General features: G+C 35.8%; 1 long non-coding RNA gene across 1 annotated transcript in view; it reads left to right on the plus strand.

Annotated features, from left to right (window-relative positions):
* LOC137205062 (uncharacterized) overlaps positions 1 to 10,795 on the plus strand; it is a 46,103-nt gene extending 35,308 nt beyond the window's left edge. The window contains exon 5 of the long non-coding RNA XR_010933985.1: positions 9,902 to 10,795. This is a non-coding gene — a long non-coding RNA (uncharacterized lncRNA). The remainder of the gene's footprint in view (positions 1 to 9,901) is intronic.
* The last annotated feature ends 8,367 nt before the right edge of the window (positions 10,796 to 19,162 follow it).

Below are 19,162 nucleotides of genomic sequence, written 5' to 3' on the forward strand. Positions count from 1 at the left end.
CTCAAAAATGCACCCAGAAAGCACACACGAGACTAATAATCTGATATATACAGGGTTTATTTGGTTCAACCAAGGGTTTTCTATGTCTATTTTCAGTGTATCAAGTGCAAAAAGAAAAAAGAAATTTGTGCAGCAGCCAAAACCCCTTTTCAGCAATGCTCACTTTCTCAACAAAGTTTTTTGCCAAGTTCAAGTTGCGGGGGTTTGACTGTTAGCAATATTGACGTTCACTGCTTACTTCAAAAACTTTGTCCAGGCACTTTTTTTTTTTTTCTAGCTTTTAGAAGAAGGTGCTGTTATGAAATCTTAGAAGCTCTTTCACAAGGGGTTAAATCGGATTTTTCCATCAGTTTGAGTTCAGATGTGAATCTGTCGAATCAGCTGGTGCTGATGCCTTGGTCCTAAGCCCCATTCTGAGATCTGCTGATTTGTCACTATTTGAAATTGCTATAGGGGTTTGCGGCCACCGTGTTGAGGTATGTAGGCTCCAGCAGAACACAATCCCAAGCTCTTCGTCTTGGCTTTTCTGTAACAGAAATGAGGCAGGACGCCTGGTTTCAGCACAGACAAGTCCTGAATATGTCACCTGGTCCCAGGTGCAGGTTCATCGACCCTATTGGATTAATCTGAATGTTGTCACATACTGTCTTGTTTTTGGCCCCTTTGGTGACATTTGAAATCAATGTAATTCATCAGTGCAACAGAATTTTGTTGCATTATCCTTGTGTTCACGTTTGATTCTTAATTGGTATGAATCTGAGAAATTATCAAGAGAATCAGAGTCAAGGCAAATAGGAACACTGCAGGATTTAACTCATTCCACACAGATAATCCATTTAGGGGATCTGGCTACCATGTACAGATAAATAGGGACATAAAGCAAAAGAAACCTTTACCGTACTTTGAGGCATTTTTTCTATATTGGTAGAAGTTGCTCTTTGATCATTAACAGATATATTTTTTTCTGATTTGTCATCAAGGCTTCTGGTGTCAATAGCTACTGGTAGTTTTTGCTTTTCCCGTATGCTAAGGTGACAAAAGTCAATATAAATAAATTCAGTTCAAATAAATTCTCAGTTCAACTGACTCAGTGCTTGAGGGGTAGCAATCTTTCAGGGCTGCGAAAATAGAGGCCAGACACAGACACCAAGGAAGGGTGAGAATGGCATTTCATAATTTCAGAAGATAAGAGGCCTAGTACTTCTCATTTTCTTCAAGGGAATAGTAGTTGTATGTATGCTGTTAGCAACATTTGAAATAGTTAATAATTCCTATGACATTTTGCATTTTAAAAAAGTAAATAGATGCCTTTAGTTCAATTCTTGTTAGTGTAAGCATTTTCTGTAGTGACTGTGTTTGTGTATTCTGTGTGTATTTCTATGCTAAATCCATTTATATAACTAGAAAAAGGGCAAAAATGGGTTTGTTGTAAAGTAATAGACATAGGGAGCCCAAGTCCTCTAGCTGTTTAAGGCACATGCATAGGAAAATAAGTATTTTTCAAAAAATTAATAAAACAGGGAAAAATTAAGAAATAGGTCGATAAATAAATAAAATCAATACCAAGTGTTAGTGTCCTCAAAGGATTTTGCTGGATAATATGCTACATTCCATTATATTTGTTCTTAGAACATAAGCTACTTCCAGAAGGTCTTTTTCCCTCTCATTTTTAATAGGCACCAGATTCTTAAACTTTAGGTGAGAAGGTGGTATATGTCAATGGTAATGATTTGAAGGCATTTACTGATTAATTTTATCATCATGGAAGTGTTAAGTGAGAATTCACATTCATCTGAGATAAAAGAATGCAGACACTCCTGTCTGCCCATGTAAAATTTCCTAAGTGTATTTGCTTTCTCTCTACTTCACTGAGCAAACTTAATCTCAAATTTAAACTCGTATTATGGTTGTGCCTATCTTTAAAAGAACTTTTAAAAACAAAAACATCTAAATCTTTGAAGCCACTCATTTAAAGTACAGCTTGCTACATAAAAAAGCAATCTGTATCAGAGTATGATTAAGCTACACAAGTCCTGTAAATACAGTAAATGTCAGTAATTTGGACCGATTTGAGTAGTCTGAATTCAGGACAAATTTTAATTGCAGAGTCCTTTGAAAAAACATCCAATCATATTATTTTCAAGTAACTATACAGAAAGGAAGCAAACATATACATTCTTTCTGTATAGGAGATTTTAGGAAAATTGCTATAAAGGACATATGTGGGATTTGTAACTAGACTGTCTATATTTATAGATATGTTAAATGATGGAGAGTTTTCACAAAATGCTAGTTTTAGGAGTTTACCCAATTTCTCCTTTATAGATTTGTTTACTCAGAAAACGCATTCCAAGGTGGGAGGGGAGGTATACAAGTAATACTAAGTGCCTGACAAATGATTGCAGTATCAAAATTCATGCAAGATTCTGTCCAGTAAACAGGCTCTTAGGAAAGGCTGTTCTCCAGAAGGTCCTTATTAATTCAAAATGATAACCCAAGAGATGAAACAATAAGTTATGTGGTACCAGTGCCTGCAACATCTGCATTACAGTATAAAATGACTGCTAAAAAGTCAAAATTGTCATTCCAAAGGTAATATGTAAAAAGAATGGTGACTGTGAAAGAATTGACTAAACACAATTACTTGCAGTAGAAAATAAATATAAATTAATTCTAAAACAATATGTAAATATGTTTCTGGTCTTTTAGCAAGCAATTACTATACGTAGTGTTGTGTTAGGTAAATAATGCTTGTCCTTTTGCTGTAACATTATATCATTTATTTATTTATTCACTCATTTAACAAATATTTTTTGAGCCCTGACCACATGTCCAGGCATTGATGGAAAATTTAAAATAAACAAACAAGGAAACAAATATCACCCCTCCAAAAAAAAAAAACCACATTCCTGCTGTAAATTAGGATAAAAGAAGATAAGCAAGTGATTATAATACAATGTTATACACCTACAGGAGATGTTCATTTATTTATTCACGTAACAAATATTTTATTGAGCTCCTACTGTGTGACAAGTACTGGTCTAGGTATTGGGCATGCAGTGGTCATCAGGACTCTGCCTTCGTGGACCTCCCATGAAATATCAAAAAATTTGATCTTTAAATGAAGACCTGAAGCACCAGGATGTGTTTAAATAGCATATTGCAAATCACATTCTGGGCGGAAGAAAAATCCTGTGCACAGAACAGTGGTATTACTGCTCAGACATAAAGAGGAGAATGTGGACGAGATATTCTGTGCAGCTGGAGTGTGAAGAAGGAGGTTAGAGCCACAGAGTGAGCCATCGTGATAAATTGAAGTGGGGTAGCCAGTAGGGACCAGCGATGGTTGTTAAGCCTGCAAACAACAGGATTTATTTTAATTTTTGTGCAGATGACTTTCTCACCTATGGGGTCGATGTATTGGAGGAACTGAGGAGACCAGTTAGAAAGGTGTTACAGTAGTCAACTATACGATCCAGCAAGCCCACTCCTGGGCATATATCTGGAGAAAAACATGGTTCGAAAGGATACACGCACCCCAGTATTCATTGCACAGCTGTTTGCAATAGCCAAGACATGGAAGCAACCTAAATGTCCATCGACAGAGGAGTGGATAAAGAAGACGTGGTACATATATACAATGGAATATTACCCAGCCATTAGATAGAATGAAATAATTCCATTTGCAGCAACGTGTATGGACCCAGAGATTATCATACTAAGTGAAGTAAGCCAGACAAAGACGAATATCATATGATATCACTTATATGCAGAATCTAAAAAAGAAAAAGAAAGTTACAAATGAATTTATTTACAAAACAGAAACAGACTCAGACTTAGAGAACGAATTTATGGTTACCGGGGGGAGGGGTGGAGGGGAGGAATATATTGGGAGTTTGGGATTGACATGTACACACTGCTGTATTTAAAATAAAATGCCTTTCCATGAAAAAAAATAGTCGACTGAGACATGGTGGATGCCTGAGCTGTGGCAGCAGCAATAACAGCCATGACCCATCCCTATGTACTATCCCTAAGTGCCATGTACTTATAATCTGGTGAGTCAATAATGCCTGAAATTCTCATTTTCTACATGCTATATCTTTGGTCACTTTGTTTCAATATTTTTGAATCATTTAGATAAACTTTCATCGATAATATGTTTTTAATAAACAAAACATAAGTATAAAATATATGAACTATTACTAAATATCAAAATTCGAGCAGCCATAAAAAGCAATATGACTGCCCAGTATCTTTTAATACCTGTGCGCAAGTTCCCCCTTAGCTATCATCTTTTTAAAAATGTTTTAGAACATTTTATGTGTTATCGGGCATATGAACTTTAGAATAATTCCATCAAGTTCCAAAAACAATCTCATTGGAATTTTTATTAGACTCATGAAACCTAAAATTAATTTGCTTAGATGATATCTTCAAAATATTCAACCTTATTTTCTAGAAATTTGGCATATTCTTCCTATTATTAAAGTGTTCTCTTAAAGTAGAGTTTTATAGTTTTTCCCCTACAGGCCTCTGAAGAAAGCTTATCTTAGATATTTTAGGATTATGGTCGCTATTGTGAGATGGGTCTTACAGATTCCTGCTGAAATAGAAGATAGCTGTTGATGTTTGTATATTATATAACCAACGAATTTACTAAATTATCTTATTAATTCTAAAAGCTTTTACTTGATTTGGTGGGTGATGGTGAGGTTCTAGCACCTTTATGTCTATAGTTTTCAAAAGTTATATGACTAGTTTCTGTTTCATATCATGATGGGCATCTTTAATTGTTTCCTAATTTTAATACAATCTCAAGTGTTCATCACACTTCTGGTATTTTCACTGTTAGCAATGAGACTGGTTATTGGTTTTCACTATAGATTCTTAGCAATAAAATATCACAGTAAAAGATGTCTGAATTTTGATCCAGACTTCCATATCTGAAATAAATGCTACTTAGTCATGATGGAGAGCTATTTTTCCTCAAATATTTAGTCTTTTTCTTTAAGGCTGAACTTTGAATACCTTGTCTTCATTTGTTAAATTTTCTCTGAATCTTTAGTTTAGTTGAATATTTTCATTCTCAAAGGCTAAAATATTCTGTATTATTTCTTTAAATAAGAGAACAATCCCTAATTATTATTTTCACAAGCACTCTTTTAATCTCAGAACTTGCAGTAAAGTACAGTAGTGATATCAAATTATTTCCCTTTTTATATTGGCAAATATAGTCATACAGATCATGTTCTCATTCTGATATAGAACTTTGTAAAATTTCTTAATGACATTTACTTTAATGTGTTTATTTTAATTCTTGAGTTTTGCTTTGTAGAATTAAGCTTCTAATTCAGTTATTTTTCAAAGCAGAATAGTAAGGGGTAGTGTTAAAGGTCTTGGGCTCACTAGATTATCTGATTTTCAAGTCCTGGCTCTGCCTCTTACAAGCTGTGTGACTTTAGAAAACTTACTTAACTGTTCCGGGCTCAGCTCCCTTATATGAAACGGGAATAAGATACTATGTATAAGGTTATTGTGAGTGAAATAAATTAACACATATGAGGTTGATTGAACAGTACCTTGTTATTGTAAGTGTGGTTAATTTTATAACTTTCCCTTCAAAACCTAGGCATGTCAAATCTTATGAAACATCTGAAATAGCCTGCAACAACCATACTATCCTCCTTTCACCGCCTTTTCTCACCTAGAATTATTCTCTTAACCAGCTATTCCCTAAGAGTACCTTGTACTGAAATTCCTTTTTCTTTCACTTGTTCATCCAGCCTCTTTCTTTCACTTGTTCGTTCTTTCTGCTATACTTCAAATATGTTTAGTTTCAAAACTAAGGGTCAAACAATATGGTCAAATGCAAGATTTGACAATGGCTAGGAGACTGGAAATGAGATAACCTAAGGCCCTATTTGTCTTTCCTGCAGGGTTATTCAAATGGGAGAAATTAAGAACTGGAACCAGTAAGAGAGAAAACTGGGGGGAATACAAGGAGCAAAACAAAACAGAACAAACATCAGCTTCTGTTTATTCTTACTCCCCAGTTTCTCATTCTGGGCAGAGGCGAGAGCAAACGAGACATCTGTTTCACATCCTTATTGTCTACTTCCCCTTCTTATTCTTTCAGTTAACTTCCAGTGGACACTTTAGCACCCAGACTTTCATAGGCTCTCAGGGGTGTCTCAAGGTTGCTATAACTCAGAGAGCTATATGCAAGGCATTTGCTATCTGCAAAACAGTGGCCTAACTATCTGGAATGGCTCTGTAAAAATTCTAGAGCACAGGGCCTTCATAGAATCTTTTTTTACAAAATGGCGCTTTAATATTTCTAATTTAATTAGGTGGTAAAGGTTACTGTGGTTTTGGTACCTTCATTTTTTAATGGACTATTTTGGGAAAATCTTCTTCATTTGCCTTATTTTCTTAATTAACGGCTATGGAAAAAGCTTTCAGGGTGACCTTACAATACAAATAATACCTAACACTTGGAGAATGTTTACCAGGCCAGGCACTGTTCTGTGTGTTTTACACAAGGCAGTTCATTCAATCTTTGCAGCAACTCAATGAAGTAGGTACTATTTTCATCCCCATTTCCTATATTAACAAACAGACACAGAAAGATTAAATAATTTCTCCAAGGGGAAAAAAAAGCTAGTAATTGGCAGCACCAAGTTCAAAGGCAAGCTTGATGCCATTGAAAACCATGATTAGAGAAGAGAGAGAGGAAACAGACATGCAGAAAGAAGCAGACATCCTCAGGACCAGACCGAAATTGTCCTTGGATTGTTTGAGACACTCAGATATGATAAATCTCTCTGCCCCGCCTTCTTTTTTTAAACCTGTAGGAAGTCTGACCTATGTTCTTATTACTGGCAGCTAAAAGTCCAAGCTAATACACAAGTCATAGAAAAAACATGAAATGCTTTTATGAGTGTAATTTTTTTTCTAATAATCAATTCCAGAATAAGCTCTTTGATATTTGTTATAAAATACTACATATAAACACAGAGTAATTATTGTTTGCTTTTTATACTGAAATATTGTAACTCAATCTTGGTCTTTAAGAGGAGGTTGGGAATTTTAGTCAGCCCTGCTTTTCCTGACTTTCTCCCCGAAAACTGTAAAGGTAACATGCAATGGTATATAAATACTAGCATAGCAGCACAGTCTAAAGCCTTTAGAATTAAGCCAATTATATATGTTTAGTAATTATGGAAACTCTTCTGCTAGAGAAAAATGATGTAGTGAAAATGAAACCTTGTTCATTGTAAAGAAAACTGTTCATGTAAAGAAATACTGTGCTTGGCATCAAATATTTCTCTTTGATGTTTGATATTGATCTTTCTCCTTAAAAGTAAAAGCTGACTTTAACATGCAGATTTTTTCTACTATCTAGATCATTCACCCAAGCAGCACCCAAAGTAGCCTTTCTATTGAAATAAGCTGGATGGGCATGAATAAATATTCTATTTATCAGCATATTTGGGGAAAGGAGATGAAGCAAAGATTGACTCTGAGCCCTCTGAATAGGCTTAATGAAAAAGCAGTTTCCTCATATTTCTAGTTCTGGTTTGAAATTGATTAATCTCAAATAGATGCTCCTGATGAAAGCTAGTAAGACTGTGAAAGTCATGAAGAAAACTACTTTTTGGCCTTAGAATCTAAAGGGATGAATATCTTCATGACCAGTCCATCAAACAGTAAACCTCCATTCAACACTGTATCCATACTACCTAGCAGAGTAGCTGAAACATTACAGATGCTTAATAAATATTAGTTGTATGAGAAATTCAAGTATTTACAACATGTCTGCCCTTTATTTTATGTACTATTACAATGAGGTCCTCTTCAGCATGGTGTGTCTTGGGGGGCTTCAATACCTGTTTTGAATTTGCATAGACACTTAGTCTACAAAGCATTCAGGGAACAACCTACGTTTTATTTTTATCCATATACCAACATCAGGGTAAACACTCAGAATATTTGAGATGATATTTTTAGTGCAGCAGGTACTAAAAAATTCTCCAATTTTGAGTACAATCTTAGTTCCATTGTTAAATGAGATTGTGAAAAATTTATTCATTAGCACCAGGCATCAATTAAGGAGAAATCAGCAAGAAAAAGAACTGGATATTTTAACTTTCTATTTTGGAAAAATGTTATATTTATAGCAAAATTGTAAAGGTAGTACAGAGAGTTCCCATATGCCCTTCATCCAGCTTCCCCTAATGTGGTTACATTTTACATAACCACACTGTGTTTGTCGAAACTAAGAATTTACCATTAATACAATATTATTGACTAAACTGCAGACTTTACTCAGATTTCACCATTTTTCCACTGAAGTCCACTGTTTATCTAGGATTTAACCCAAATCCAAGGTAGCACATTGCATTTAGTCTTTGTATCTTCTTGAGCTCCTACAATATGTGACAGTTTCTCAGTCTTTCCTTTATTTTTTTATGATCTTGATTTTTGATGAGTAATGATCAGGTGTTTTGTGTAATTTCCCTCAATCTGTTTGATCAATTTCATGACTAAACTGGAATTGTGGGGTTTAGGGTAGAATAACACAGAGGTGAGGTGCCTTTCTCATTGCATCATATCAAGGGATGTATGATATCGAGATGACTTAACACTAGTGAGGTTAACCTTGACCACTTAATTAAAGCGGTGTCTTCCATGTTTCTCCACCCTCAAGTTACTATTTTTTCTATTTTTATTTTTTGGGAACAAGTCACTAAGTCCAGTCCACATTCAAGAGGATTGGAATTAGGCTCCACTTTCTACAGGCAGGGAATATATGCAATTTGGGATTCCTCTGTAAGGATCATTTATTCTTTCTCTTCCATCTTTTTTTACATTAATGTGGACTCATCGATATTTGTTTCATTCTTTGGGTAATAGTAATTCAATACCATGGTTATTTATTTTGTTGCTCAAATTGTTCCACCTCTGGCCATTGGAAACTTGGGTGGATTCCTGTGTCTTTTGAATCCACCTTTTAATTTTTTTCCACATCCTTAATTCCTGGAGTTGTAAGCTGCTCCAGGAACATCTTGTACTTTCCCTACCTTAGTTCTAGGATCAGTCATTTCCCAAGGAGCACTGGTTCCTTTTACTGGAGACTAGTATTTAGAAACCAAGATCTGGGTATAGATGTGCTCCTGGGATGTCACTGCTTCTAAATTCTATTGGTGAACAGAACTAAAAAATATAAGTGTGTGTGTGTGTATATATATATATATATATATATATATGTGTGTGTGTGTGTGTGTGTGTGTGTTTATATATATATATACACATACACATATATATAGTAACCCATGTACACACACACACACACACATATATATATATATATATATTTGTTTTTATATCTATCTATTTGTATGCATGTTTAAATAAACATAAGTTCCTACTGGTATCTCTGACTCTAATTCATTCCAGGTTCCCCCCTTGTTTATTTGTAACTTTTTTGACTGTCTGTAAGAAACCTGGCTCCCTTAAAAGCAATTTATTTAGTTATTCAATGCTAGTATGCATATAAAGTGGTTTCAGAATTACTAATTTGTACCCTGTGAGAAGGAAATTTACCAACCAGAGCACAATGTTTATGTATAGTTCTTTTTGTCTTTATCCTTTCAGTATTCAGTCAAAACACCATTTTTCCAAGTTGCTTGTATCAGGGGACTCTGGATAATTTAAGGCAAAATTAATTGAAAAGACAGATAGAATATGAAATGACATAGATTCAGGTAAAGAACTGAAGAAATGCCAAACTCTCAGGGGTATAAATGAGAGTTGAAGTAAACCGCCAGTCTGACCAGGCTAATATATATGTATTGGTCTTTTGGTGACATCTCTCTCTCCTTCCTTTCTTCAACAGGCTTATAATAGGTGACATCATAAGATTACTTTCCATTTTGTAGTTCTCTTGCTATTTGAAGATCTCATTTGAGAAGAAAAGACAGAGAGATGAAGGGAAAGGTAAGATTTTTATAGCGCCTGATAATACAGTACTCCTAAAAATTGTTATTTGCTCTTTTTTTAAATTCTTTTAAAATTGCATACTATCATTGTAAATATATTTGAATAAGTTTCAGCAACATCTAGCTATTACCATTTCTTAGGCCATAGGGGGTTCCCTGTACCTACTTAGGTTCTTGCTCTGATCCTTCTTATTATAGCAAGAAAATGACCAGATTTAGTATAGTTTAAAAGATCAAAAGAGGGAAGACAGCAGAAGCAATAAGAACTACAATTCTGCAGCCTGTGGAAGGAAAACCACATTCACAGAAAGATAAACAAAATGAAAAGGCATAGACCTATGTATCAGATGAATGAACAAGATAAAACCCCAGAAAAACAACTAAATGAAGTGGAGATAGGCAACCTTCCAGGAAAAGAATTCAGAATAATGATAGTGAAGATGATCCAGGACCTCGGAAAAAGAATGGAGGCAAAGATCGAGAAGATGCAAGAAATGTTTAACAAAGACCTAGAAGAATTAAAGAACAAACAAACAGAGATGAAGAATACAATAACTGAAATGAAAAATACACTAGAAGGAATCAATAGCAGAATAACTGAGGCAGAAGAATGGATAAGTGACTTGGAAGACAGAATGGTGGAATTCACTACCATGGAACAGAATAAAGAAAAAAGAATGAAAAGAATGAAGACAGCCTAAGAGGCTTCTGGGACAACATTAAATGAAACAACAGTTGCATTATAGGGGTCCCAGAAGGAGAAGAGAGAGAGAAAGGACCCGAGAAAATATTTGAAGAGATTATAGTTGAAAATTTCCCTAATGTGGGAAAGGAAATAGCTATCCAAGTTCAGGAAACACAGAGAGTCCCAGGCAGGATAAACCCAAGGAGAAACACACTAAGACACGTAGTAATCAAATGGACAAAAATTAAAGACAAAGAAAAATTATTAAAAGCAACCAGGGAAAAATGACAAATAACAAAGTTTCTGATTTCTCAGCAGAAACTCTACAAGCCAGAAGGGAGTGGCATAATATTTTTAAAGTGATGAAAGGAAGGAACCTACAACCAAGATTGCTCTACCTGGCAAGGATCACATTCAGATTTGACAGAGGAATCAAAAGCTTTACAGACAAGCAAAAGCTAAGAGAATTCAGCACCACCAAACCAGCTCTACCACAAATGCTAAAGGAACTTCTCTAAGTGGGAAACACAAGAGAAGAAAAGGACCTACAAAAACAAATCCAAAACAATTAAGAAAATGGTAATAGGAACATACATGTCAATAATTACCTTAAATGTGATTGGATTAAATGCTTCAACCAAAAGACACAGGCTTGCTGAATGGATACCAAAACAAGACCCATATATCTGCTGTCTACAAGAGACCCACTTCACACCTAGGGACACATACAAACTGAAACTGAGGAGATAGAAAAAGATGTTCCAAATGGAAATCAAAAGAAAGTTGGAGCAGCAATACTCATATCAGATAAAATAGACTTTAAAATAAAGAATGCTACAAGAGACAAGGAAGGACACTACATAATGATCAAGGGATCAATCCAAGAAGAACATATAACAAATATGAATATATATGCACCCAACATAGGAGCACCTCAATACATAAGGCAAATGCTAACAGCTCTAAAAGTGGAAATGGACAGTAACACAATAATAGTGGGGGACTTTAACACCTCACTTACACCAATGGACAGACCATCCAAACAGAAAATTAATAAGGAAACACAAGCTTTAAGTCACACAATAGATCAGATAGATTTAATTGATATTTATAGGACTGTCCATCCGAAAACAGCAGATTACACTTTCTTCTCAAGTGCACACAGAACATTCTCCAGGATAGATCACATCTTGGGTCACAAATCAAGCCTCAGTAAATTTAAGAAAACTGAAACCATATGAAGCATCTTATCTGACCACAACGCTATGAAATCACAAATCAATTACAGGGAAAAAAAACTGTAAAAAACACAAACATATGGAGGCGAAACAATACGTTACTAATTAACCAAGACATCACTGAAGAAATCAAAGAGGAAATCAAAAAATATCGAGAGACAAATGACAATGAAAACATGACGATCCAAAACCTATGGGATGCAGCAAAAGCAGTCCTAAGAGGGAAATTTATAGAAATACAATCCTACCTCAAGAAATAAGAAAAAGCTCAAATAATCTAACCTTACACCTAAAGAAACTAGATAAAGAAAAACAAACAAAACCTAAAGTTAGTAGAAGGAAAGAAATCATAAAGATCAGAGCAGAAATAAATGAAATAGAAACAAAGGAAACAATAGCAAAGATCAATAAAATTAAAAGTTGTTGTTTGAGAAGCTAAATAAAATTGATAAACCTTTAGCCAGACTCATCAAGAAAAAGAGGGAGAGGACTCAAATCAACAAAATTAGAAATGAAAAAGGAGGAGTGACAACGGACACCGCAGAAATACAAAGCATCATAATAGACTACTACAAGCAACTCTATGCCAATAAAATAGACAACCTGGAAGAAATGGACAAGTTCCTAGAAATGCACAACCTTCCAAGACTGAACCAGGAAGAAAGAGAAAATATGAACAGACCAATCACAAGTAATGAAATTGAAAATGTGATTAAAAATCTTCCAACAAAAAAAAGTCCTGGACCAGACAGCTTCACAGGTGAATTTTATCAAACATTTAGAGAAGAGCTAACACCCATCCTTCTCAAACTTTTCCAAAAAATTGCAGAGGAAGGAACAGTCCCAAACTCATTCTACGAGGCCACATCACCCTAATACCAAAACCAGACAGAGATACTACAGAAAAAGAAAATTACAGACCAATATCACTGATGAATATAGATGCAAAAATCCTCAACAAAATACTAGCAAAGAGAATTCAACAGCACATTAAAAGGATCATACACCATGATCAAGTGGGATTTATCCCAGGGATGCAAGGATTCTTCAATATACTCAAATCAATGTGACACACCATATTAACAAACTGAAGATTAAAAACCATATGATCATCTCAATAGATGAAAAAACAGCTTTTTAAAATTTAACACCCATTTATGATAAAAACTCTCCAGAAAGTGGGCAGAGAGGGAACTTACCTCAATATCATAAAGGCCATATATGACAAAACCACATCTTTCTCAATGGTGAAAAACTGAAAGCATTTCCTCTAAGGTCAGGAACAAGTCAAGGATGTCCACTCTTGCCACTGTTATTCAACATGGTATTGGTAGTCCTAGCCATGGCATTCAGAGGAGAAAAAGAAATAAAAGGAATACAAATTGGAAAAGAAGTAAAACTCACTGTTAGCAGATGACATGATACTATACATAGATAATCCTGAAGATGCCATGAGAAAACTACTAGAGCTAATCAATGAATTTGGTAAAGTTGCAGGATACAAAATTAATGCACAGAAATCTCTGACATTTCTATACACTAACAATGAAAGATCAGACAGAGAAATTAAGGAAACAATCCTATTTACCATTACAACAAAAAGAATAAAATACCTAGGAATAAACATACCTAAGTAGGTAAAATACCTACCTGTACTCAGAAAACTATAATACCCTGATGAAAGAAATCAAAGATGACAGAAACAAATGGAGAGATATACCATGTTCTAGGATTGTAAGAATCAATACTGTGAAAATGACTATACTACCCAAAGCAATCTACAGATCCAATGAAATCCCTGTCAAATTACCGATGGCATTTTTTACAGAACTAGAACAAAAAATCTGAAAATTTGTATGGAGACACAAAAGAACCCGAATAGCCAAAGCAATCTTGAGGGAAAAAAACAGAGCTGGAGGAATCAGGCTCCCTGACTTCACACTATACTAGAAAGCTACAGTGATCAAGACAATATGGTACTGGCACAGAGACAGAAATACAGATCAATGGAACAGAATAGAAAGCCCAGAGATAAACCCACGTACCTATGGTCAACTAATCTGTGACAAAGGAGGCAAGGATATACAATGGAGAAAAGACAGTCTCTTCAATAAGTGGTGCTGAGATAATTGGACAGCTACACATAGAAGAATGAAATTAGAACACTCCCTAACACCATACACAAAAATACACTCCAAATGGATTAAAGACCTAAGTGTAAAACCAGATACTATAAAACTCTTAGAGGAAAACATAGGAAGAACACTCTTTGACATAAATCACAGCAAAATCTTTTTTGATCCACCTCCGAGATTAATGGAATGAAAACAAAAATAAACAAATGGGACCTAATGAAATTTAAAACTTTTTCACAACAAAGTAAACTATAAACAAGACAAAAAGACAGCCCTAAGAATGGGAGGAAATGTTTGCCAATGAATCAACGACAAAGGATTAAGCTCCAAAATATATAAACAGCCCATGCAGCTCAATATTAAGAAGCAAACAACCCAATCGAAAAATGGGCAGGAACTTCCCTGGTGGCGCAGTGGTTGAGAGTCCGCCTGCTGATGCAGGGGACACGGGTTCGTGCCCCGGTCCGGGAAGATCCCACATGCTGCAGAGCAGCTGGGCCCGTGAGCCATGCCCACTGAGCCTGCGCATCCGGAGCCTGTGCTCCGCAACGGGAGAGGCCACAACAGTGAGAGGCCTGCGTACCACAAAAAAAAAAAAAAAAAATGGGCAGAAGACCTAAATAGACATTTCTCCAAAGAAGACATACAGATGGCCAAGAAGCACATGAAAAGCTGCTCAACATCATTAATCATTAGAGAAATGCAAATCAAAACTACAGTGAGCTATCACCTCACACAGGTTAGAATGGGCATCATCAGAACATCTACAAACAACAAATGCTGGAGAGGGTGTGGAGAAAAGGGAACCCTCTTGCACTGTTGGTAGGAATGTAAATTGATACAGCCACTATGGAGAACAGTATAGAGGTTCCTTAAAAAACTAAAAATAGAATTACTATATGACCCAGCAGTCCCACTACTGGGCATATACCCAGAGAAAACCATAATTCAAAAAGACACATGCACCCCAATGTTCATTGCAGCTCTATTTACCATAGCCAGGTCATGGAAGCAACCTAAATGCTCAACAACAGATGAATGGATAAAGAAGATGTGGTACATATATACAATGGGATATTAGCCATAAAAAGGAACGAAATTGGGTCATTTGTAGAGATGTAAATGGACCTAGAGACTGTCATACAGAGTGACGTAAGTCAGAAAGAGAAAAACAAATATCGTATATTAACGCATATATATGGAATCTAGAAAAATGGTACAGATGAACCGGTTTGCAAGGCAGATATAGAGACACAGATGTAGAGAACAAAAGTATGGACACCAAGGTGGAAAAGCGAGCAGGGGGTTGTTGGTGGTGGTATGAATTGGGAGTTTGGAATTGACATATATACACTAATATGTATAAAATGGATAACTAATAAGAACCTGCTGTATAAAAAATAAATTAATTAAATTAAATTAAAAATTTTAAGAAGATCATATTAGCACCTTCTACATGAAGGGTCAGTAAAGACACTGATTATATTTAGTAATAACTTCAATATCATTTTCCCGGAGACCAATTTAATAGTGTACTTCTCTCTTGTGATTTTATGACTTAATAGTTGGAAGAATTGTTTCAGTTTAGATGTGTCACTAAAGTATAGATTGTTGACTAGCTATGAAAATTTTTTTTAAAAACTCGTGATGTGATTTAAGATGTTTAAAATTATACTCAATTTGAAAGCAGCAATTATATTTGCATTTTTATTTCAAAATATTGATAATTTAGAAAAATCAAGTCCTGTATCAAGTGTCATGAATCCAGTATTATTGTGATTGCTGTTTGGAGTGGAGCAATCTTGTGGCCCTGAAAGAGCCTATAAGAAACATCAGCTAAATTTTAGAATAGATTTTAGAGCCATTTTAAACCATGCTTGGAAATTCCTATAGGAATATCCCCTTTCTCTTCAAAAATGTCTATCAAACTCATTTTTTTTGTGTGTCTCTAGGTTAAAGTAATGTAGTCCAATAGATACAAGCCAGGGGAAATGTTATGGCATTTTTTTGTTGATGTACATCAAACTATCCTAGTTCAATTTTAATGCTCTACTAGCAGATATTGTTTTTGTAGAACAAGGAAGATAACTGATTAATACTTAACAGACTTCATTTTTATTAACTAAGGTCAAGTTTGGATATATCCAAATCCATATTCAAAGCAATTGATCCAAGATATCTGACAAAACTTCAACAGATTAAGACAACCACAACAGCACTGATAATTTATGTTGTCTGTAATTAAATATAATCCCTTGAATCTCTTGGAGGCATGCAATGGAATAGCATGTGCTTGGAATTCAAGTTCTAAGCAGTAAACAGAGATGAGGGACTAGCCAGGATAAATTTATCAGAATTAGATTTGGCTGGCCATGGTCAAATGTGTCCAATATATCAACTCTTACTGTAACATCAGCAGATAACTCTAAAGCCACAGAAAATGCTGCATTTGCAAGGATGGAGGAGGAAAAAACAATTGATGTCGACGTGCCAATTTTCTCACTCTACAAACATATACATAGGAGAACAGATGATTCGACCGATTGAGGAATACACACCTCTCATATCATTCAAACAAATGCAGTAACTTTTCTAGATTCTTTGAAAAGAATCTGGGTGAGTCTGGCCTTACTTTCTCAACCAGATTTTGGTTTAACCACTGATAGAAGTGAGGGATATGAAAAGGAAGGGAAAGGAAATTGTTTAGCCATGTGTCAGGTACTAGGCTAGGTCCTTTATAGATTATTAAAACAATAACTCCTCCCACCTACACTGTAATGTAGGTATTTAAACCCCCATCGGAGAGATGAAAAACAGACTGAAGTTGAAAATGGAAACATGCAACCCATAAATGCTGGGATGGGTGCCCTAATACAATATCAGACTATCTCCAAAGTCTTTGCTCTATATACACTATCATGTTTTTGGGAAAATATATTTTGTTTACATTAATTGAGGAAAGAACTCTTCTGGGCTTCCCTGGTGGCGCAGTGCTTGGGAGTCCGCCTGCCGATGCAGGGGACACGGGTTCGTGCCCAGGTCCGGGAAGATCCCACATGCCGTGGAGCTGCTGGGCCCCTGAGCCATGGCCGCTGAGCCTGCGCATCTGGAGCCTGCGCGTCCGGAGCCTGTGCTCCGCAGCGGGAGAGGCCACAACAGTGAGAGGCCCGCGTACCGCAAAAAACAAAACAAAACAAAACAAAACAAAAAAAAGGAAGGAACTCTTCCGCCAAAAGATATTAAATGATTTATGTTAAAATCCAAGAGGAATGATTCTTTCCAAGTACTCTCTGGTTTGGATTTTACCAGTAAGTATTAAATGCAGCCTCCAATTCATGGTTTTTATAACAAATGACATAATTAGATTATCTCTTCATGGACAATCTATGTAAATATCCTTTTTCAGTTCTTTATTGATCGCATCAAAAAGACCAGCATGGTTTGAATTTTGGAAAACAGTCAGCAAGGGGGCTTGCCACTTATGACACACAAAATTAATTTGATGAGGTGCAGATGTTATGGTTTTATGTCTATCAATTACACACCTGCCTGAAAATGTAAAAACCAAGTAACAAACAAGATCACATCACATAAACATACTGATTTTATTTATAACAATATCTAAAATAAAATTCACTTAATCAATAAATATTTTTTGAGTGGCTAATATTGCATTATTCCATACCCTGAAAACCAAATACATTCCTTGATCTTACAGAACAGTTATTCTATTTTAGGGAGACAGCAACTAAACATATAAGTAATGTAATATCAGACAGTGGTTTGAAAGAAATAAAGCAAAATAGAAGATAGAATGAAGATAGAATGACTATAGGGTGTTCTTATAAGGCCATTGGTCAGTCTCCCTCTTCAAGAAGTTGATTTTTGGCAAATACCCTAAAAAAGTGATGGGGTAATCATGTCCATATCTGGAGGAAGAGAATACCAGGCAGAGAGAATGACAGGTGCAAATGCCCCAGGGGAGTCTGCTTTGTTTGTGTCAAAGGCACAGCAAATGCAACTGGAACAGAGTGAGTAAGAAGGAATGTTGTAGGAGATGAATTTGTTGTGTGATGGGAAACTATGGCGAGGTTCTGAGTAGGAAAATCACTTAATCTGAGATATATTTTTAAAAATTACACTCCGGCTAGTCGAAAACAGTCAGGAGGAGGACACGTGGGGAAACCAGCCAGGAAACTGTTGGAATCGTCAAGGTTTCACAAAAACTTCCACCTGCCCCCACTGAAACACTCATCATGTGGAAACTAGTATTTTAAATCATCCAAATCCTTTCTAAACAGTATGTAAAATTTTGAAATTCCTCAGTTTTTTTTTGTTTTATTTTTTTATTTTTAACTCTGTAGATTTTACTCAGAACAGGGAAGAATTTATTAAAGAGCTTAAAGTGAGGTTTCACAATGAATTTTCAAAGTACTTGCTCACCAAGTGCTGTGAGGACGGTGGCATTTATTTATACATGTTAAAGAATGAAGTGAGAGAGTGGCATGGACATATATACACTACCAAATGTAAAACAGATAGCTAGTGGGAAGCAGCTGCATAGCACAGGGAGATCAGCTCAGTGCTTTGTGACCGCCTGGAGGGGTGGGATAGGGAGGATGGAGGGAGATGCAAGAGGGAGGAGATATGGGGATATATGTATATGTATAGATGATTCACTTTGTTATACAGTAGAAACTAACACACCATTGTAAAGCAATTATACTCCAATAAAGATTTAAATTAAAAAAAAAAGAACCTTGTCAAGAAATAGCACTGCAAAGGGAGATGTAGCATTTTTGAGTGCTTGGGAGTGTGGCCTTTGCCTCTAGGAAGCCAAGGAGCTCTCATTCTCTTCTTGGTAAACTTCAGTTTGTACATCCCTCCCAGGGCTGTTGCTGGCAAGGGTTTCTCCTAGGTCCCTAACGTCCAGATGTAAAGTGATGTGACTCCTGCCCTCCTGGGGCGTTCACTGAGTCGTCAGGTTTGAGAGGGTAGCTGATGAACTACAGGTGCTTGTATACATCCTAGTGAATTCAAGGGGCTACTGGCTCTGAATGCCATTTCTCATTATGCCTCTGACTAACAATCTCAAGGCAG

This window comes from Pseudorca crassidens, chromosome 13, assembly GCF_039906515.1.
Source record: "Pseudorca crassidens isolate mPseCra1 chromosome 13, mPseCra1.hap1, whole genome shotgun sequence".
NCBI classification, from domain to species: Eukaryota; Metazoa; Chordata; class Mammalia; order Artiodactyla; family Delphinidae; genus Pseudorca; species Pseudorca crassidens.